This window comes from Heteronotia binoei, chromosome 21 (genome assembly GCF_032191835.1).
Source record: "Heteronotia binoei isolate CCM8104 ecotype False Entrance Well chromosome 21, APGP_CSIRO_Hbin_v1, whole genome shotgun sequence".
NCBI lineage: Eukaryota > Metazoa > Chordata > Lepidosauria > Squamata > Gekkonidae > Heteronotia > Heteronotia binoei.
This window is the reverse complement of record NC_083243.1, coordinates 76,258,109-76,264,307: the sequence shown is the minus strand read 5'-3', so window position 1 is coordinate 76,264,307 and position 6,199 is coordinate 76,258,109. Positions and strand designations below refer to the sequence as shown.

At 49.0% G+C, this 6,199-nt stretch overlaps 1 protein-coding gene across 1 annotated transcript in view; it reads left to right on the top strand.

The window, feature by feature from the left end:
- The window catches only part of FSIP1 (fibrous sheath interacting protein 1), a 175,712-nt gene that overhangs the window by 293 nt on the left and 169,220 nt on the right, over positions 1–6,199 (top strand).

The window sequence follows — 6,199 nt, the reverse complement described above, 5'->3', positions numbered from 1 at the left end:
GTTTCTAAATGTTATGATTTTTTTTTTGGGGGGGGGGGAGTTCTGGACCCTTCCTTACACTTTAGGATCCTAACCCTCATTCTTTAAACAGGTGAAGAAATTAAAACAACTCATTATACAATTTATATAACACGAAAGCATGCATTTTCTGGTTCAAATCTGCATCACAGTTATGGAAATAAGAACATAAGAGAAGCCATGTTGGATCAGACCAATGGCCCATATAGTCCAACACTCTGTGTCTCACAGTGGCAAAAAAGGGGGGGCACAATCAAGTCCACCACTGACCCCCCCCCCCCAAACACCAAGAATACAGAGCATCAGTTGCCCCAGAGAGTTCTATCTGCACCTTGTGGCTAATAGCCACTGACAGACCTCTACTCCATATGTTTATCCAATCCCCTCTTGAAGCTGTTCCTAAAAGGGTTCCATTGCAAAGGATTGAGATGCCTCGCCCATTATTCACCCCCGTTGTTATGTGCAGTTTTCCTATGCCACTGAAGCTTTGGCTGAAGAGGTGATGCAGTGGACTGAACTGGTGGGTTGAGAATTCATTGAGCAGGATTATGTAATTGATTTACGAATTGCAGTGTTAATCTGAAATGTGTATACTCGGAAGTAAATCCCATTGAGTTCAGTGGGAAATGCTCACGTGTGTTTAGGACTGTAGTCTCAAAACACTTCATGTACTCCATCTATACAGTGGTTTCTAAACTTTTTTAGGTCACTGCCCTCTCATTCTATAAGCTTGTATTCAGTGCCCCCTACCTTACAAAAGCATTATTGAGAATCAGAATTGCAGTTTAGTAATTACATTTAGTAATTGCTTCATTGTTCAGTAAATCCTTAATGCAGTGGATGGATGTGATACCAGTTTCTCAATGCCTGGTTTACAGTCACCTAGAAGGAGGCTTAAATTACCACATTTAGTAATCTGGAGTTGCTTTCCTGGATTGGAAAGAAGTTGGATGACCACACTAAAACCATGGTCGTTTTCGCACTCACCTTCCGCCGGCGCGACCCCCCTCTTCACCGCGCAGGATCTGCGTGGATTTCGCACTAAACGCTGCGGAGCAGCCAGAAAAGCCGGAAGCTCCCGACGCAAAAGCCGCTCAAACTGAAACCGCCAAAAAGCAGTTTGGCTTTTGCGCGGCTTTTGCGACGGGAGCTTCCGGCTTTTCTGGCTGCTCTGCAGCGTTTAGTGCGAAATCCGCGCAGATCCTGCGCGGTGAAGAGGGGGGTCGCGCCGGCGGAAGGTGAGTGCGAAAATGACCCATGTTCCTCAACATATGATGTTTGAATTTCAACAAGGAGCTTCTGAATGACTGTCCATGGTGCAGAATAGCAATCAGAAATTTTCTTCTGTAACCAGAACCTGTGATCTGATTCTTAAACTTTGACTTCAGCTCAATGGTATTTTGTAGCCCAATTAGTTCTTCCTCCGGGGGGTGGGGTGGGGGGTGGGCTCCCTCTGGGAATCCTACCCCCCCAGGGAAAGTGTATGCGCAATACATAGCCTCTCCTCTCCCGGTGTAGTGAACGCCACGTGGTCACTGTCTGGCTATGCCTGGCAGATGGTCACTGCAATGGCCTCTCCTGCATTACTGCATCCGTAGCAACACCTTCTCGCTGGTCCCCCCCGTTTTCACAGAGTTTGCTACGTCATGGTGCGACCGAATTGTCCGGCGGTATAACCGGATGGGCAGGCTGGGCCCACCAACCTCGCCAGCCTAAGAGAAGGAAAACTCTAACATCAAACCCGGGCAGATAGAGTTCGTTAATGTAACACCTACCACCTGGAGGACTCGCTGCCGGCGTCCCGGCTTACTGGGCCATGGCAGATGACCCCCAGGTGAAAGGGTGGAGCCAGTACCGCGCACACTGCGCTTCACCTAAAAAATTCCTCTGCGCAGGCCTGAAGGGCATATCCACGTACACAACCCACAACGCATCAAGTCCTGCAGCGATGGGCAAGGGGCGAAACGGCAGGTGGAAGGTGCCACTGGAAGCCGCAGTCCCGATCCTGCATGTAGGCGGTTCAGGGTATTGGTCGCCTGATGCTAACCCGGAGGCGAAAGCATTTTTCGGCAGCACCCTGAACGACCAAGCAGCCTTATCTAGGGACAGCACTGCTTGCTCCACACAGAGAGGGGCCTAGAAAAGGTGGCCTATACAAAGCTCGTCTCCCCCACCCCAGTTGGCTAGCCGCGGTCAACGGGCATCCTTACTTGCGGTCGAAAAGTAACAACAAAGAAAAGGCATGCACCTGCCTCACAAAGTGTACAAAGACTAAAGCTTGCGTGTTGGAACATCAGAACCATGCTTGACACAGTAGGCAGTGGTCGCCCTGAACGACACTCTGCTCTAGTTGCCCACGAACTTCTCAGGTTGAATATCGACATAGCAGCTCTCAGTGAGGTCCGTTTCCCTGAGGAAGGTAGTCTTCAAGAACACGGTGCTGGCTATACCCTCTACTGGTCGGGTAAGTCAAAGGCTGAGAGCCGCCTTTCTGGCGTTGGCTTCATGGTCAGGAACTCCATTGCCTCCAAACTCGAAAACCTGCCAGCAGGTCACTCAGATCGCATCATGTCCATGCGCCTCCCACTTCTAAACAAGCAGCATGCAACACTCTTCAGTGTGTATGCCCCAACCCTTCAAGCAGATCCTGCAGAAAAGAACAAGTTCTATGCTGATCTACGCAACCTCGTACGGAAGACCCCTACAGAGGACAAGGTGTTCATCCTTGGCGACTTCAATGCCAGAATAGGTAAAGACTCGGAAGCCTGGAAAGGAGTACTTGGCAAACACGGCATTGGCAACTGCAATGACAACGGGCGCCTCCTGCTAGAATTCTGCACGGAGCACCAGCTCACCATCACCAACACTATCTTCCAGCAGAAGAACAGTCTGAAGACAACCTGGATGCACCCACGGTCCAAGCATTGGCACCTTATCGACTACATTCTGGTGTGCCAGAGAGACCTTCGAGATGTCTTACACACCCGAGTAATGCCCAGCGCAGAATGTCATACAGATCATCGTCTTGTACGCTGCAATCTCCGTCTTCACTTTAAACCCACACCCAGGAGAGGAGGTATCCCTCAGAGGAAGTTTCAGGTTGGCAGCCTCCAGTCAGCCGAAGTTAAAGCTGCCTTCCAGGCAAAACTCCAGTCAAGAATTGAGGACCCCAGTTGCCCCACAGACCCTTCTCCAGAAGCACTCTGGGAACACCTAAAAACTACCGTCCTGCAGATCTCTGAAGAAGTCCTCGGGTTCTCCACAAGGAAGAACAAGGACTGGTTTGATGAGAACAATCAAGAGATCCAAGAATTACTGGCAAAAAAGAGATCTGCCTACCAAGCACATCTTGCTCAGCCCTCCTGTCCTGGGAAAAAAGCAACCTTTCGCGCTGCATGTAGCAACCTCCAGCGCAAGCTTCGAGACATTCAGAACGAGTGGTGGACCAAGCTTGCAGAGAGAACCCAGCTGTGTGCAGACACTGGTGATTTAAGAGGGTTCTACGAAGCCCTGAAGGCAGTATATGGTCCATCATATCAGGCTCAGAGTCCCTTGCATAGTGCAGACGGCCAAGTGCTCCTCACAGACAAGGCATCCATACTGAACCGGTGGTCGGAGTATTTTCAGGTTCTCTTCAGTGCCAACCACGTAGTTCAAGATTCAGCAATCCACCTCACCCCACTTCAACCGGTGAAAACAGAGTTGGATGAGATCCCCACCCTAGAAGAGACTGTTAAAGCCATCAAGCAACTGAAAAGTGGCAAGGCAGCGGGAGTTGATGGAATTCCACCAGAGATCTGGAAGCATGGGGGCACAGTACTACATAGCTCACTTCACAAAGTTCTTGTCACCTGCTGGGAACAAGGCAAATTACCACAGGACTTTCGTGATGCAATCATCATCACCCTATACAAGAACAAAGGGGAAAAGTCAGACTGCTCCAACTACCAGGGGATAACCCTGCTCTCCATCGCAGGCAAAATCCTTGCCAGAATACTCCTGAACAGACTGGTGCCCACCATTGCAGAAGAACTCCTCCCAGAGAGCCAGTGCGGCTTCAGAGCTAACAGGAGCACCACTGACATGGTATTTGTTCTCAGGCAGCTCCAAGAGAAATGCAGGGAACAGAACAAGGCTCTGTATGTGACTTTTGTCGACCTTACCAAAGCTTTCGATACCGTTAGCAGGAAAGGCCTGTGGCAAATCTTGGAACGTTTAGGATGTCCCCCAAGGTTCCTCAGCCTGATCATCCAGCTACACGAAGACCAGCGAGGCCAAGTCAGACACTGCAACGACCTCTCGGAGCCCTTCCCAATAGGCACAGGTGTAAAGCAAGGCTGCGTTCTCACGCCAACTCTCTTTACGATCTTCTTTAGCATGATGCTTCAAAGAGCCGCAGTAGATCTAGATGATGACGATGGTGTCTACATCCGCTATCGCAGCGATGGCAGCCTGTTCAACCTGAGGCGACTAAAGGCCCACTCCAAGACAATGGAAAAACTCATCCGAGAGCTACTGTTTGCTGATGATGCTGCACTTGTCTCCCACTCGGTATCAGCTCTGCAGCATATGACGTCCTGCTTTGCAGAGGCTGCCAAGCTATTCGGCCAGGAAGTTAGTCTGAAGAAGACAGAAGTTCTCCACCAGCCTGCACCCCAGGAAGGTTATCACCCTCCCTGCATCACTGTGGGTGAATCAGTTCTGAAGACAGTCCAGCAGTTCAGCTACCTGGGGTGCATCATCTCCTCAGATGCCAAGATCGACAAGGAGATTGACAACAGGCTGGCAAAGGCAAACCGTGCATTTGGCCGACTGCACAAAAGAGTGTGGAGCAACAAGCATCTGAAAAAAGGCACAAAGATCAATGTTTACAAAGCGGTTGTGATGACAACCCTCATCTACGGCTCCGAATCGTGGGTTTTATACCGTCATCACCTGCGATTTCTTGAGCGCTTTCATCAGCGCTGCCTTCGCACCATCCTCAACATCCACTGGAGTGACTTTGTGACCAACACTGAAGTCCTCAAGCGGGCGGAGGTTACCAGCATCGAGGCACTGCTGTTGAAGACGCAGCTGCGCTGGGCAGGGCATATTTCTAGGATGGAAAACCACCGCCTTCCCAAGATTGCCCTGTATGGCGAACTCTCCACCGGCCATCGAAATAGAGGGGCACCAAAGAAGAGGTACAAGGACTCCTTGAAGAAATCCCTTAGCACCTGTCACATCAACCATCACCAGTGGTCTGACCTAGCCTCAGATCGCAAAGCATGGAGGCACACCATCCACCAGGCTGTCTCTTCCTTTGAGAATGCACGCATAGCTGGTCTTGAGGACAAAAGAAGATTGAGGAAGAATCGCACTGCTACGGCGCCAGCCCTAAATCAGACTTTTCCCTGCAGCCGCTGCGGCCGGACCTGCCTGTCCCACATTGGTCTTGTCAGCCACCAGCGAGCCTGCAGCAGACGTGGACTATTGCACCCTTCTTAAATCTTCGTTCGCGAAGCCAAGCCGAGAGAGTTCTTCCTCCATTACCCCGGCTTCCTCAGTATTTGAAAATAGATTTATCACTCAATCTGGAATTTGTTCTTTGAATCGCTTAGATATAGCTTCGTGCTTCATATCCAAATGGTCACAAGAAACTTGCAGATCATCGTCTTGTATCCTATCTCGGAAACTGGTATGGCTTGCACCAGCTTATATTGTGTTTGTATAGATTTAAACTCAGAGGTAACATATTTGGCCTTATTATCATCTCCTTGCATCTGCAAATTCATTTTGTTAATTTTTGCAGTTCTAATAAATAAGCCATCTCAATCTTGATCTCTTCGAGTTAATCAATGAGCAAAGCATTTGTGTCTTTTAATAACTCTACAGTGTCAAAAGGTTGTAAAAATATCTCATATAGTTGCCCTTTGATAGCCAACAAACTTCAGTATGAATCAACAAATGTTCAAAATCTCCATTGTTCTCAACATAGTTCTTCCAGAATAGTTGATTACAGAGAGCATGGTCTATAATTTTATTCACTGCAATAATTACAATGTGTAATGACTTGTGGAGGTATCACTGAAATGTTTGGCAACCAGATGTTGATGGATGACACAGTGAATGGTACAGATGTTTGATACTACTTTTTTTTCAGGTAAGCAATGCACCTAAGGTAGCAACCTGTTGTTGATAG